Source organism: Rattus rattus, chromosome 4 (genome assembly GCF_011064425.1).
Source record: "Rattus rattus isolate New Zealand chromosome 4, Rrattus_CSIRO_v1, whole genome shotgun sequence".
Classification (NCBI taxonomy): Eukaryota; Metazoa; Chordata; class Mammalia; order Rodentia; family Muridae; genus Rattus; species Rattus rattus.
The window spans coordinates 138,408,096-138,424,537 of NC_046157.1; the positions used below are offsets into that span (position 1 = coordinate 138,408,096).

General features: G+C 39.1%; 1 protein-coding gene across 3 annotated transcripts in view; it reads left to right on the forward strand.

Annotated features, from left to right (window-relative positions):
* Positions 1-682: 682 nt before the first annotated feature.
* The window catches only part of Creb1 (cAMP responsive element binding protein 1), a 68,337-nt gene continuing 52,577 nt past the window's right edge, over positions 683-16,442 (forward strand). For all 3 annotated transcript variants that reach the window (XR_004387729.1, XM_032901223.1, XM_032901224.1), the window contains exon 1: positions 683-793. The gene's annotated coding sequence lies outside the window, so the exon portion shown is untranslated. The remainder of the gene's footprint in view (positions 794-16,442) is intronic.

Here is a 16,442-nt window from a genome sequence, read left to right on the forward strand (position 1 = left end):
GCACCATGGGCCAGAGCTGATCATTTCTCTGGCTTCAGAGGGAAGACAACGTACCCAGGGGCTATCTCCAAAGTGGAGCTGAATCCCATGTGCCACGTGTGCCATAGCTTTCTTCCCAGCATAGAACCAGCTTGGCCCCGTGCTGATAGTTCTCGGCATATTCCCCTGGCCGGCGGCCGGCGTTTGCAACCTTCCAACGCCGTCCGCAGGGCTCTGGGCCCAGGCGGCGCGTCAAAGTTCCCGGGCGGCCTGCTTCCGCCGCAGGATCAGACCGCGCGGGGGTTTCCAGCAAGTCCCCGCCACCCCGGGGAATCCCCCCATCTGGCCACACACAAACCCCGCTTCCTTCAAATCTCCTCAGCGGGCGTTCGAAGCCTCCACCCGCCATAGCGAGGATAGGACCGTTCCTCCAGAACGGGTCTTAATCTGCCTTCACCCGCCTTCCCCAACCAACCCCTTCGCAGTTCCCGGAAGAAGCCGAAGGCTTTCGGTAGGTTCCGCAAGTAGCGCGGGGGCGGGGCCTCTCGAGCGGCTCCGGGTCGAGCTCGGCTGTTTCCGTGAGTGGCCGCTGCGCACTCGGCACTGGGCGGCGCTGGCTGGCTCCCTGGCTGCGGCTCCTCAGTCGGCGGCGGCTGCTGCTGCCTGTGGCCCGGGCGGCTGGGAGAAGCCGAGTGTTGGTGAGTGACGCGGCGGAGGTGTAGTTTGACGCGGTGTGTTACGTGGGGGAGAGAATAAAACTCCAGCGAGATCCGGGCCGCGAACGAAAGCAGTGACGGAGGAGCTTGTACCACCGGTAAGAGGAGCAGGAGGAGGAGGCAGGAGCCGGAGAGAGCCGGGGGGACGGAGGGGGGCCGGGGAGGCGCCGGACACCCGCGCTCGGGGCCTTCCCCTCGCAGGAGGGGCCGCGGTAAAGATGGAGCCTCCGCCCGAGCCCCACAACACCGCCGCCGCTCGCAGCGAACAAAGAATAATGGCGGCGGAGTGGAGCCAGCGGCGGCCGGGCGGCAGCGACTCTGCCTGCAGCCAGCGGCGGCGCTCATGGCGGGGGGCGGCCGGGGCGGGGTGCGAGCGAGCGGGCGGCCGGCCGCGGCAAGCTGGCGCCCGCGTTCCGCCGCCGGGCCGGGCCGGGCGCGGAGCCGGAGCGGAGCGGAGCCGCCCTGGGGAGGCCGCCCGCCGCCGCCCCCTGTTCCTCGCCGCAGCCGCCCGCCTGCTCGCTCGCTCGCTCGCTCTGGTTGTGCCGGGCTGGCCGCCCGGGCCGCCGCCTGGGTGCCCGTGGGGGGTGGAGGAGGAGGAGGAAGAAGAAGGAGACAGTTGAGGGCAGAGGAGGTGAAGGTGCTGCCGCCTTCGCGGCGGTGCCCGCTCGGCGAGCCGCAACGTCCGACCTGCTTTTCTCTCCGCTCTTTGTGCAATAAAGTTCGAAACCCAAGGTTTTCTCTGGTGCTGTATTTTATTCTTGCCCCTCTCCCTTGCTCCCACGCGGTTGGAGAAAATGCTGTTTTCTGCCCTAGGCTGTTTTAAGGGTTTGGAGGGGTTTTTTTGTTTGTTTTTGTTGTTTTTTTACTATTTTCCTCATTCCTCGGTTTTGAAGATGAAGAACGACTCAGTAGTCATGGGAATACATTCTTTTGGGAAGGAAAGAGGTGCTAAGAAAACATTTGTAATAACTTTTTGCAGAAACTGTTGGGATCTTGTAAAAGGGAAGCTGGTGTTTGAAAACAGTTTCGGTTTTAACCCTTTCCAATAAGATAATAATCACTTGAGGTCAATCATTCTGAAAGCCTTCTTAGAAACGAATATTAGCGGAGATACTTTTCGTTTTATATCATTTGAGGGGAGGCAGCCTTGCCAAGCTTTTTTGAGTCATCCGGATCTCCTCCTAGCCTTGCTCACTCACTACCATGCTTCTCACACGCTTCTGTCTGAACTTTAATGGAGGATTGATAAAATTCTCACTCTGAAAATAGCCATCAAAACTATCCATTATCTGTTTATTGCAGTGGGTAATCCCAGTCTGAGGTTGATGGCAGTTTAAGCTAGCACAGGTTTTGTTCCTTTTTTTCCCTTCACCTAGAACATCTGCAAAGGGGACTGTCAAAAGTCATTGACACCTTAAAGATCAAAAGACACTTTTAAAGGGCATTGCAGTATGACCTATTTAAACCTGCATTATCTTCTCAAAGTTAAGAGTTTGATCCTAGCCCAGTTTGCATCACATCTGCCTTCTAAAGATCTAACGTAAGATACCTTTGGGCCATCTATTGAAATCTTGTACCCTCATGATCCATTTCAATTTCCCAATTGAAAAGCAAAGCCCCAAATTTTAGTTGATTTGAAAGGTGCACAGTTTCTTTCTTTCTTTTTTTTTTTTAAACAACCAGTTACTGTACAATTGAATCGTGATTGGTCCATACAGAGCTTTTGATTAGGAATAAATATTGATTGGTAATAGACCATTGTGCTCGATTTTTCTGTTTCAGGACTCAGACTTAATGGTTACTTTGCTAGTCTTTAGCACCTCAATTTGCCATTGCAAAGAAAATTAAGATTCAATAGAAGGAATGGTTCCATAGGATTGGGGAGATGACTTTATTTCCACACAGTGAAGAGGTTATACATGGTAATGATGATGATAAAATAGTTTTTTCAAAAGATTTCCTACAAGCCAATAGAGATGATACATGAAGATGATTCTTCCCATGTGAGAATAAAAAGAATTTTTCCTTATGTGTCCTTTCATCAGTGTTGACCAAAAGATACTTTAAATTTTATTTATGGGCTTTTTTTGTGTGTGTGTGTGGAGAATCAAATTGATTCTCAGCAACTGCAAGTGAAACTTGGAGCACTTTTTTGTGTTCATTTTCAAGCATTCACCTGGAACCCGGCACTAAATTATAATTCTTGCAGAGGTCAGTGAAAGTTATGGCACCATGTGCTTTCCTCCTCTTCCTTCTTTCTTTTAGTTATTCTTTTTTTTTTTTTTTGATGGACCTGTGCATTTAGAAAGCTAATGAATTATTTAAAATAACTCACCTAATGGGTACTAAATGAGCATTTCTTTTGGAGTTTAAAACTAGTATTAAACACTTTTGAACAGAATTTCACACAAGGGCCCGAAGAAACAGACCTAATCCATAATAATCTTTTTTTCTACTTTCAGACACCCATTTATCAGGTCTGAAATTAGAGATTTTCGTTTTCTTAGAGAAGAGAAGTAGTTTTGTCACTTTCAAGCCCTTGGTCTTATTTGTTAGTATGTTTTCTTGAAACATTGTTCACTTGTGACAATGCTTACACTATGTCAGTAAAAAGTAAAATGTTAATTACAAACAAATAGGTTGGCAGATAACAGCCATATAAACTCCCCTGTTATACATTCCTGCCAACATCTTTCTTGCTGTATTACTTCCAGTGGTAACCTCATTATTTTGAATAGGTAGAGCTCAAATCTTGAGCTTAAGCATATAATAGATAATCAGAAAATAGATAATTACAGCAGTTTATTCCTAGTGCATGTGTGAACTTGATTGCCCTGCTGAACACTTGACAGTAGTCACTGGTGTGTGAATATTTAACACTTACAGTGATAGGCACTACAGTGAAAGAGCATCTGTCTGGTTTGGGAAATCACAAGTGTGGGTTTGAATCCTAGCACTGCCAGTCCTGTCACATGCCTGCACTTGGGGAATTTTGTGATCATGGGATACTGTCTGCTTTCTCTGCCTCAATTTCTTCATTTGTAAAGTTAAAATAGTAGCATATACTCCTGGAGGTTTTGAGATAAGTAGAAAGCACTTTTCCTAAGGTGGGTTTAATGTCATATTAGCTTTTACCTTTTACCTTTCGGGCTTCCTACAGGTGTCATAATTTCTCCAAACGTTGTGTTTAATATAGTTGGCCAGAAAGACCAACAAATCCAATGAGGAATTTTACTATCTTTATGATCAGGGAACCATTGGGAACAGATATTTGTCATTAGAAAACAATCAAAGGAAAGAGAACGCTGTCAGTGAGCTGAAAAGTAGTCTTTGTAGTTTCAGTTTTGTTTAATTATTCAGATGGTTATAATACAAAACATAAGGTATAGCAAAATATCCCATATTCTGTGCTATCCAGTGTTGCCCACGTGTTTTCCGAGATGCTCTGTCCATAAACAAGTAAACATATATGTGTATCTCCCTCTTTATACCAATAATAGCATGCTCTCCTCCCTTACCTGTTTGACACTCATTTCCCAGGCTACATATAATGACTCAGCAGTTGGTTTGTATAAGCATATAAAGACCTTTTAAAAAAGATCTTTAAATTGTATGTGTATATGTGTATGCTTGAATGTATGAATGGGTATAGTGTCTATATAGGAGCCCAAGATGGTCAGAAGAGGACATCAGATCCCCTGGAACCACAGTTGTGAGCCAGCATGTGGATGTTGGAACTGAACATGGGTCCTCTGCAAGAGCACTGTACTCTTAACCACTGGACTGTCTCTCCAACCTGGACCTTTTAAAAGAAGCATGTACATAAGGATATACTTAAATTTATTAACCTTTTAGTAAGCTGATTCTATTTCTAGGTCGTGCACGACCTTTTAAATTGTAATGCTACCAAGCTTGGTATTAGTTCATGCCTTTAATCCCAGCACTTGGGGCAAAAGCTACTGGATCTCTGAATTCAAGGCTAGCTTTGTCTGTAAAGTAAGTTCCAGCAAGGGCTACATCCTGAAACATGGTCTCAAACACAAACATTATTTAAGTAACACTCATTTAAGTGAAAAGTAATGGAGTAGTTTATGAGAGGAAATTGAGGTTTAATTTAAACTGCTTTATTTTTAGCTCCACTTTATAAAAGCTTTAGTTAAAAGATTAAGATGTATGTAGGGACAAGCAAGCTATGAATTTAGACTGACATTGCTTCATTAAAATTTTTACCATCCTGAACTTTCACTTAACTATTTTGACCAAAAAAGTATTGGAAATTTTCTCTGCTGGTTTAAAAAAAAATGTTTAATTTAGTTCAGTGTTTTGTTTGAAATGGAGAATGGTTCTTTTCTGTTTATTTTGGTGGTTTGAGGAGGGTCTTGTGTAGTCTAGACTATCCTAGAACTCATGTAGCTTAGGCTGGCCTCAGACTTGAAGTTATTCTGCCTTAGCGTGTAGCCTTTTATGTGCTGGTATTACAGTATTTTTTAAAAAGCATTTCTTGGTGTAATTAATCAGTGAATTTTGTATTTCTTGCTTAAACAGAAAACAAGTAGATTGACGCACATCTGTCTCCTGGGAATCACACTCACACTGCACTGCTTTTTTAATTGTTGAAAGCCCTTAGTCAGCTGGACTATGTAAAATGCATTTCAACCCCAGCTCGGAACAAGTCTCAGTAGCTCTTTGTTTCCTTCTTGGCTCTTTAGAGCAGCTTAAAGATATAGTAGGTTTTAAGAATACATATTGCAGATTTTTTAAACAATGTGTCCCACTGTTTTCGTCTAGTTATTAAATAAAGCTGTCATGATAGAGTTATTTGTATGGTTAAAGGCTTAAGCTGAGAATGACAGGGTTGTGGGTCATGCAGGCTACAGTTTTACAAGACTACTTTTACCGTTATTTGAAAGGTTTTCTTAGTATTATAAAATATTAACATGCTACTTTTACCTGCTGCATAATTAAGGCGTGCACAAAACGTTTGTATGGATTTGGTAAGAATAGGGTAGATGATTGACGTTTAGAAAGGCAGGTGACCGGAGGGTATCTGCAAGCTTTCAGTGAGGTAGATGGTTTCTTGGTGTCTTTAGGTCTTCCTTCAGTTTAATATTTCTGTTTGAATCATTGGTTTTTGTTTTGTTTTGTTTTTTATCCCAGACTGGGCTTCTCTGTGTAGTCCTAGCTGTCCTGAAACTTGTGCTGTATATAGAACAGGCTGGCCTTGAACTCATAGGTTCACTTGTTTCTGCTTCCCAGATGTTGGGATTAAAGGCATGACTGATAATAGAATAATTGTTTTATACACACAGATGCTGAGTTTATTTTTTCAAATACAGTAAATGTAAATTTACTTTATCTATAAATGCAGGTTTTAAAGATTGAATGAGGATAGCCATTTTGTTTTCCCCATCACTAATGTATTTTTTCCCTTAATTTGAGCACATGCTTGTCTCAGGTTCTGATTTTGTTTAGCTTATGTTCTCTTTTCTTAATTCTTCCAGAGAAGTTCATTTAAAATATATTTTATTATTATTTTATCTAGATTTTTGATTATCTAGTGAAGTACCTAAACTGTCTTTCATAGTCTCCTTCATTTTAGGAGATAAACTTACCTATAATTTCTGCACGTATTAGATAGTCTAGCCGTGGAAAATTGTCCAGAACTAAGTACTCAGTTCTCCCCCCCCTCCCCCCCGGAGCTGGGGACCGAGCCCAGGGCCTTGCGCTTGCTAGGCAAACACTCTACCACTGAGCTAAATCCCCAACCTAAGTACTCAATTCTTGAGGCTATTTACACAAATATCAGAGCAGTAGTTGGGACTGGTCATGTGACTTAGTGAGCGCACTTGCCTATTGTGAACGAGGCTGGCCCTGGGTTTGATTTAAATAGATCAAAGCAAGGTTTGTCGAGGAGGTGATCTAGGGGATTAATGGAGAATTTTTTTTCTAAAAGGAGAAAAGATACTTAGTTCAAGAAGAGTGAGCTGAGTGGGAAGATAAAATAGATAAAGATGTATCTTAATGCTGACTAATACCAGTAGTGATGGACATTTCTTTCCCAAGCATCAATGGGTCCTTTTTGAAACGTAAGATTTAGTCCATCAGTTTTAGTTGTACCCTAATAACCTGGTTATTTGCATGTGAGAATCTGATTGTACTTATGATATATATGTAACAAACAATGTTTAATTCGGCCAGGATATAATGAAACATTTTCCAGAAATTTATCTTTGCTTGTTTTAGCAGTTGACAAAAAGACTTGAAAAGTCTTTTATTTTTCATTTCCAAAGTGATAATTTTTGCTTATTTGAAGCATTTTTATTCTTCTTAGGGTTTTTCTTTTTTGCGTGATTTTGTTTGTTGGTTTTGAGAGAGAAATCTTCCCTTGTAGCTTGGCTGTCCTGGACACTTTGTGGACTAGGTTGGCCTTAGACTCAAGATATCTACCTACTTCTGTGCTGGAGTTAAAAGTGGTATCATTTTCTTGAATCAATAGAAGCCTGTAGTTTGCTGCAAATAATAATAGTAATATCCTGCTGTTGTGTGTTGCTGTTTGTCAACCTAATCTGTTCATGGACTTTGATGATCATCAATTCATAGTTGGTAGAACAATCACAAGAAAATTTGTTCAGGAATTTAAGAAAATAATTCCTGAATAATTGAGGATGTTTAGATGCTATAAGTAAAAAAGTCCCAATATGTCTCCTACCCATAAAGAATTTGCAGAACGGTACTGTAGGGTGTGGTGATGCAAGGATAAGTCTCTGCTATCAGGAAGAGCTATAGAGTTTAGAAAAGAGTTCACATGGGAAATCTTGATGGGCAGGTAGCATTTGAATGGAATGTTGAAAATTTTGTATAGTTAGGAGTAAAAAGTATATGATAGGCAGGAAAATGGATAACCAAAGGAGGACACTGAAGTAGAATGAACTTGATATATATACAAATTGGTGAAGAGAATGTTAGATTAACTACAGATTGACATTTTAAGGAATCCTGAATGTGAATCCACATGACACAAGTTTAAGTTTTAGATAAGAAGCAAGTGTGTGTGTGTGTGTGTGTGTGTGTGTGTGTGTGTGTGTGTGTGTCTGTGTATTATACATATATATGTATGTGAACATATACAATGACTGTCTTAAAATTAATTTTTTTTTTTTTACTTCCAGTGTGTTGTACTATCAAGGACACCATAGCTTCTCTGTCAACTTTTTTGAAATGTTATATATAATCTTCCCGTTTGGTAGGTACAGTTCCATGATTTTTAGAGTTGTTAGCCAATTGTGCATCTACTGCTACAGTTAGCCCTAGGACGCATTCACCACCTTAAAAAGAAACCATTACCCCTTAATTTTCCCACACAGCATCCCAAGACAACTGCTAATCTGCTTTGTGCTTTATTAATTTGTTTTTGAACATTTCATATGAATAAAAGCATACAATGTATTATCATGGTGAACTAATTAGCATAATGTTTTCAAAGTTCATCTATGTAATATCTATTAGTATTAATTTTTGTTGCCAAATAGTAGTCCATATTGTACTCAGTCTTTTACTCATTAGTTCATGAACACAGTTCTCTGACTGAGTTATGCTATGTAACCATTGTCATTCTCTGGTATAGGTAGGTATCCAGGGAAGCGTTGGGTTGTGTGCTGACCCTGTTACAGCTGTTTTCTAAACTACTGCGCATATTTTATGAGCAGTGTACAAGGGTCTTAATGTCTCCATGTCCCCGCTAACACTGCTGTCATCTGTCTTTGCCATTATATCTGTGCTATGTCATGATGGTTTTGATTTGTATTTTCCTAGTGGTATATATCTTTGAAAATTATATTTATTTAGATAACTTTGCTTTACCAGGTACATGATTTATATTTTTTCTCCCATTTTATCTATTGTCATTTCATTTTTTGTTTTGTTTTGTTTTTTTTCCAGACAAGTTCTCACCATATAGCTCTGGCTGGTCTTGAACTTGCTCTGTAGACTATGCTTGCCTCAAACTTACAGAGATCTGCCTGCCTCTACCTCCCAAGTTCTAGGATTAAAAGTGTGTACCACCACACTTGAGCCATAAAATTTTTCATTTTTATTTCTAGTTCATCAATGTTATTTTTCTTCTATTGCTTGTACCTTTAGAATCTTTTTCTAAATGTCACATTTTTCCCAAGTAACTGAAAGCCCAGCAAACAATAACATTGCTTAATGAAAAATAGCTAGCTGAATGGATGCAGGACTATGTTCTACTTTCTTCTGTTTTTCTCCATTAATCTGTGTCCTTATGCCTTTTTTTTTTTGGAGTGACTTATATAAGAAAATGAAGATGAAAAACTAAGAAGTGGCAATTTTGAATATAACATAATAATTGGCTGAATTTTTTGGTAAATTTATGTCAGAGTAGGTATAGTATATTTTAAACTACTTGGAACACACACACACACACACACACACACACACACACACACACCTTTGTTTAAAGAAGACGACACTGGCCCTGTGTAGTGTAAATGATGTACTCACTGTCATAGGAGAGTGCTTGTTTTTGTTTTTGTTTTTTTGTTGTTGTTGCATTATCTCTGTGGAAAAAGTTTTGAAAGCTCTTGTTTTATTAATAACTCCGAAAGTTTGACCCTAAACAGTATCAACTTTAGTTTATAAATAGCTCACTTGAAGTAAATATTCTAGTATAGATCATGGAAAATGCATTAATTTCCTTATTTTATTAATCAGCTCTTTATCAGGAGAGAGGTCATGCCCCCCACCCCCACTTTCTTGTGTCCCAGTCATTTCCAAATGGATGCTTTTCAACAACTTACCAAATAGTAATGCTTGTTTAGAGGGAATATTTATAGGTACCCAGGTCATAACTATTACATTATACTCGTCTCTTTTGATACAGTGTTTCATCGCTAACTAGATTGTTAGCTCTGGGAGAGGCTGTTCTTATGTGTTTTAATCTGTTACTTCCTGGACGTCCATTGTGCAGGAAACACAGAACATTTCTTTTAGGGCCATAATTTTGAAAGAAAGGGTTAGCAGTATTCTTTTAGAGTTATACAGATTAGAGGAAGCAGTCAAAACATGTTTACTGTACTTGTTGATTTTTCTTTCCCTGAGAAAGGCTTTCTCTGTTTAGTTCTGGCCTTGAACTCAGAGATGAGTCTGCCTCTGCCTCCCATGTGCTGGGATTTAGGTGTGTGACACCAGGCCCAGCTTAATTATGGGTTTTGTGTTTTGTTTATTTTTTTTTTTTAAGATAAAGAGGAAGTTTATTTTTGTAGCTTAAGTCTTTTGTTCTTTGGATTTTCATTAATCCTTATGCTTTCCACAGTGGTATCTTCCTCTAAAGCCTAAGCATCATGCTGAGATTGTGTTGATCAAAATAACTTCCTGAGAAATCAAGTGTCACAGTAGTAAGAAGTATGCCTCCTTGAAGGTTGGACTTGATGTTGATTATTTCAAGACCAAAGATAAAAACACTGAACTTAAAATAAGTCTTATCAAAACTATACATAAAGAAAAATATTTGGTCTGATACTATAATAGTGGATGCATATCATTATATATTTGTCCTGATTCAGCGTGTACCACCAAGAATAAACCATGATGTCAAAAATAAATACAATAAAAATGCATAAAGTTTGAATCATTGTTTACATGCTATTTATCAGCATATCAGATAGAATATCCATGGTCTGTTTTAAATATTGTCTGCTATATCTTATGTTTTTTTCATTTCCTGACTGACTGGTAAGCAACATATTAAAATGACTTAAATATTTCTTTCTATTCTGTAGAGCTTCATTGTTGACTAAACAGATAGTTCTCTACTTTAATAATATTGAAGACAGTGAGGATAGCCCTGAAGCTATCCTTACAGACCTCTCAACATCTCCAATTGTCTGGTTAAAGCCAGAATGTGCGTCCTCTGATCCTTGCCCTATCATGCAGCCCTACCTCTGGGAGCTGAATTTCACTGTTCCATATCTGACCTGTAAATATTTCATCAAGAATTTCAAGACTTAGTTCAAAAATCACTAATATTACTGCTTAAACTTACAGGCCTCTTCTTTAAAAAAAAAAATCAATAAAATCGAAACACATAGGCATTTAATGTCCATTGAATGCAGTCTCACACAGTCGTTTAGGATAGAATACTAAATATTTAACTGCAGGTCGTGCATAACTTTGGGTTCCTTACAGTTTAGTTGAACTAGTTTATAAAGCAGAACTTAACAACAGTTTTGCTCTCTTTCAGTGTGAAAACTTCTTTTATAAAAGTAACTACTTGTCAAAGCTGTATAGTGCTTTTTATTTTTAAGAAATGAGCTTCTAGGGCTGAAGAGATGGTTCATCAGCTTAGAGTACTGGATGCTCTTCCAGTATTCAGAATTCAGTTTCCAGCAACCACATGGTGCTTCACAACCAGCTATAACGAGATCTGATGCTCTCTTCTGGCCAGCACCATAGATACATACAGAACACTCATTCATAAATAAAACATTTTAAAAATGAGCTTTATGGTCCGTTGTGTAGCACTGTACATATAGACATTGCTTAAAGGGTCGGCTTTCCAAAAAAGGCTTAGTGTAAAGAACTGTGTGAGGTGGATGTTTGCAAAGAAAGTTCACTGCAAAGAGGTTGGATAAAGATGTTGCCAAAATAGACCAGTGCCGTGGCTTGTTGGGTAAAAGTGCTTGCTGCCATGCTGGATGACCTGACTTAGCCCCAGGAACCTGCATGGCAGAAGGTAAGAATCCACTACAGAAGTCCTCTACATGCACATGATAAATAAATCTTAAAAAAAAGACACTAATACCATCATAAAAGATGTATGTATAGTGCTATATAGTTGCAGTGGCTTACCAAGTAGCAGAAAGCTTGTTTCTAGAACCATGTGTAGTCTCACCTTAAAGAAAACAAAGCAAGAAAATGTTTTCAGTACAATAAAAACAACACAGAAACTTGGACTTGATAATGTTTGACAATTTTCTTGTTGAAAGAAGCTATATGTGTGAGATATTCATAAATGTCATAAGTTACACAGTGTTTACATAAATCACATAACATTCCCCTAGTTTACTCTCGCTGAATATTTGCTTTGAGAACTGTCTTTTTCTTAAGCTGTGCTACATGTTAAACTTGTTAAAACCAGCATTCCAATAACCTGGTAATTACAAAACGACAGTAAACCATTAAATACTGAAATAAACTTTCTCTGAGTAAAGCAAATAAATCAGGGGATTTATTAAATAACATTGCAGTGTTGCTATTTGCTGTCTCCATTTGGAGTAGTGGTTAGGTTACACTGGTGTTTACTGTTGGTATATATTGTCTATGAAAGTATGAAAACTGAAAAGTCTTCCTTTGCATCTGGAATTTACTTAAGGATTTGTGTGTGCACGACACGTATTTGGGTGCCTGCAGAGGTGAGAAGAATGTGTCTGCTTTCCTGAAGCAGAAGTAATAGGCAGTTGTAAACCACCTGATGTGGGTCCTTGGGACCTAGGTTTGATCATGGAAGAGTAACAAACACTTTTAACTGCTGAGCTATCTCTCCAGCCACTAGAATTAATTTTAGTCATTACATTACAGTCACCTTCATATTCCGTTTCTTGCCTTTGCTATCTAGAGAAGAGACTTTAGGTATAGATTCATTCTCTGAAAAAGGCCTTATTAAGGGCTCAGAAAATTTGAGAAGAAAATGTAATAAACTTGGTATAGTTAACATTTAGTTGATCTCATTGTTTGCTTTGTTCTTTCAAAATATACATACAGCACTTCCCTTTCGTTAGAACAGAATCAGGTTCTGTTCTAACCTTAATTAAGGTTCTGTTCAGAACCTTAATCTCAGGTTTAGACAGTGGAGGTTAATAAGTATTAAGGTGGGTATATATGTAAAGTAGTATGTATATGACGACTGAATATGCTGTTTTCTTACCTGCTTTCAATGAAGGGATACTGTATTTACCACCAGGAGACTATTACTCCCAGAAACTTAGAACATTGCTCAGTTTCTGTTGATTATATACGTTTCAGTTCTGATACATTAGACATACAAAATGTCTAAAGGCAAACGTTTCAAGGTGAACAAGAAAGAACTGTGCAAGGAGATAAGGTAGAGGAGTACAGGCAGTGCCACAAGGTTATTGGCTATGAAACAACATCTGTCACGCAGAACCCGAGCTTTGGCCACTTGTCAGTGGCACTTCGGCAAAGGAGCAAATATCAGAGGTGAAAGGATGAGTTGACAAGGCCTTTGAACTTCACAAAACTAAAACAAAAGAACTAGAAATCATTGTACCCAGTGTAAGGCTGGGTGTGCTTCTGCAGAACTTGTGTGTGTCTGTGTGCTACCTGCTGAGGCCGAGGTGTCAGATCCTTCTGGTGGTGGATTATAGCTGAGAGTGAGCTGCTTGCTAGACACATGATGACTACATGACTGCTGGAAACAAACACAGGTCCTCCGAATGAGCAATACACACTCTGACTGCTGACTCATCTCTAACCCTAGTCAGTTTGTAAATTACATGCTCAAATACGCCTTTTGCTGAAGTTGCCCTAGAAACTTGAGTTCTGTTTATGTGGTTTCCTTAAATCCTTGGAATTTTAAGAGTTGAGGATGAGTTATGATCTTATTCTTATGCTGAAAAATCTTTCTCATTTCTAACAGGTTATCTTCAGTATAACAAACAGCATTTATTTCATTAGTTAGAAAAGCATTCAAAATCTTATCTCACATCTTTAAAAGAATTAAATTTGAATTTAAGGGCTTAAGTAAAATAGCCAGGTTATGAGGCGGATGGATTTGTTTTAAGATTTATTTCATTTTTAAATATGTATACATGTGTGAGACTGGGCATGCTTGTGCAGGTGCTAGCAGAAGCCAGGAGATAGCATTGGATCCAGGGGTTGGAGTTTCAGTTTATTGTTAGCTGCCTCTGGTGGGCGCTGGGAACTAAACTTAGGTACTCTGTAGGAACAGTATGTTCTGCAGGAACAGGATACACTACTGAACCATATCTAGCCCCCTGAAGATAGATTTATTTCTCAAAAACTTGTAGAGTATCGAAGATCTTAAGGACTGAGGTTCTTAAGAAAGTCAGAATATTTTAGGAAGAAGCAGCGGGGGTATACAACCTCTTTTCACTTACTGATTGTGGAAGTGGCAGTTTGGCTTTCTCTGATGAGCTTTACTTTGCAGTTTGATGACAGTTTGTGTTAACTTGCTGTAGACAGGTAGGGAGGTAGTGCTGCCAAGTGTATTTCTAATCCTGCACACTTCTATGCTACCTAGGGGGACTTAAATGCTAGCCTGTTAGACAGGTTCACTGGTCAGCCTTCATAATACTGGATAACAGCCGCACATAATATTGCCACTATTTGTACTTGGCTAATTTTCCTGCCCACTCCCACCTTCTGACTTGGTGAACATTTTATTTGCCTGTTCTTTTATCCTGTTCCTGCACAGCAGAATGCAAACCCTATAAAAGAAAGTTGTTTACAGTTTCACCCAATAGCTTGAACAGTGCTTGCATTTAGAAGCATAATGCATATAATGTAAATTGATCAAATTTAAGACTTGTTAGTAAAGTAGATTAGTGAAGGAAATTATTATTTTGTGAATTAGCCCATTGCAATTTAAAAATTCTAAGTCCAGTAACTTCAAGAGTTATGATTTTAAAAAATATAATTATGTGCATGATGGGTGTGGTAGTAATGGCGATTAGAGGACGACCTTGTGATGTCAGTTTGGTTTTCTCTTCTACCACTGAGGGGCCTACCAGGGATTAAACTCGGGTTGCCAGGATTACATGGTAAGCACCTTTACCTGCTGAGCCATTGCCTCAGCACCAGGAACTGATTTTTTTATTTTCATTTGTTCAGGAGCCCACAAATTGTTTCTGATAGGTAATTCTGTACCTGGATACGACACTGGGGTTAATAGAAAAACTGAAGATCCTACACATAATGCTTCAGAGTCTGTTCGGCCCACACTAGCAGACAAACAGGTAGAAGCTTTTGAAGTGTGACATGAATGTGCCTGCTTCAACAGTCAGCTCAGGCCGACAGGCAGAATGGTGTTGGAAGACCTTCAAGGTGAAAACCAAAAGTGTTGTAGTTGAGTCCAAGAACCTTCTCATCTGTCGTAGTAATTATTACCAGCACTGTTTTCTTAGGAACGGCACTATTTGTGCCATTGCCCATTTGGTTAGCATCTATTTAAGCTAAAAGTTGACCATTTAAAACTGATTTCCTACACTGAGTAAAGGTCAGTAACCACCTGAGGTGGTGATAAAATACTAGCAGTTTAGTTGAAGACTTGTTGCTATTAGAAATCCCATAGTCTCCAATGAGAGAGGATAGTATCTAGTGTGGAGAGGGGATGTGAAAATCATAGCCCTGTTTTGACTGTCTGCAGCTATAACTACTTAAATTTTCTGTTCTTTTATTATGATTTAGTAATCTTATTTACTGAACCAAAAGCTCATCAAGAAGCCTTATACCTTAAATAAAAAAAAAAACAAGGGGTTGGGGATTTAGCTCAGTGGTAGAGCGCTTGCCTAGGAAGCGCAAGGCCCTAGGTTCGGTCCCCAGCTCCGAAAAAAAGAACCAAAAAACAAAACAAAACAAAAAAGGCAAGTAGTCTCAGGCTGTTCTTAATAGAAACAAGGACTACCTTTGACCAATTGGTAGAGTGAAACTATGTGTGGATGGCAACATGTGCATAAATAAGTAAATAAACAAAAATTTGAAAAGGTATGATTGGAAGAAAGTCTTTTAAAAATGATCATGTATATTTTATCTGCAAAGGATAATTTATTGCTCCTGAAATGAGTACTTTGTTCCACATGCCATTTTCACTCAAGTCAAAGGTCTAGGTATGTTTTGGGATAGCCAATCATTTAGTCGCTTTTGGTTTTTGTTTTTTGTTTTTTTTTTTATGAACTATGTTTTTCTTAAAAAATTTTTTAGTATAACAGGTATAATAACTTTGTAAGTTTTCATAACTAGATTATTTCTGGTTTTCCTTCAGAGTAATTAGTTCAACCAAAATAAGCACTTTCTTTCACTTAAAAAAAAAAGTGAGGGGGCTGGAGAGATAGCTCAGTGTTAAGAGCAGTAGCTGTTCTTCCAGAGGACCCAGGTTCGATTCCCGGCACCTACATGGCAACTTACAACTGTCAGTAACTCCAGTTCCAGGGGATCTGAAACTTTCACACAGACATGCAGTCAAAACACCAGTGCATATAAAAATATTTTTTTTTTTTTTTTTTTTTTTGAGCTGGGGACCAACCCAGGGCCTTGTGCTTCCTAGGCAAGCGCTCTACCACTGAGCTAAATCCCCAACCCCTAAAAAATATTTTTTAAGTTAGGTTTGATTGGATGTCAGTGGATATCTCCAAATCACTGTTGAAATACACTTTTCCTTCGTAGCTCAGAAATAGTATTCATGACTTTTGATATTGATGAGTTATTTCTTAAACTATACAAACACTCTTGAATATATGTTCTCTAGAAGGAAAATAGTCTCCAACCAGTACCGATATTAAAGTGTGTAAAAAGAATACCAGACAATCAGACTTGCCGTCCTATAAAAGATAGTGTAGATACCACTTCCAGCTTAATGTTTAATTTCCCACACCCTTTTCATGACCACACCTTCACACTTTGTTTTTTTAATTATAAATGGCATTCCACTGTATTTAATATCATTATATTGTAGACAGGTGTAGGTTGATATCA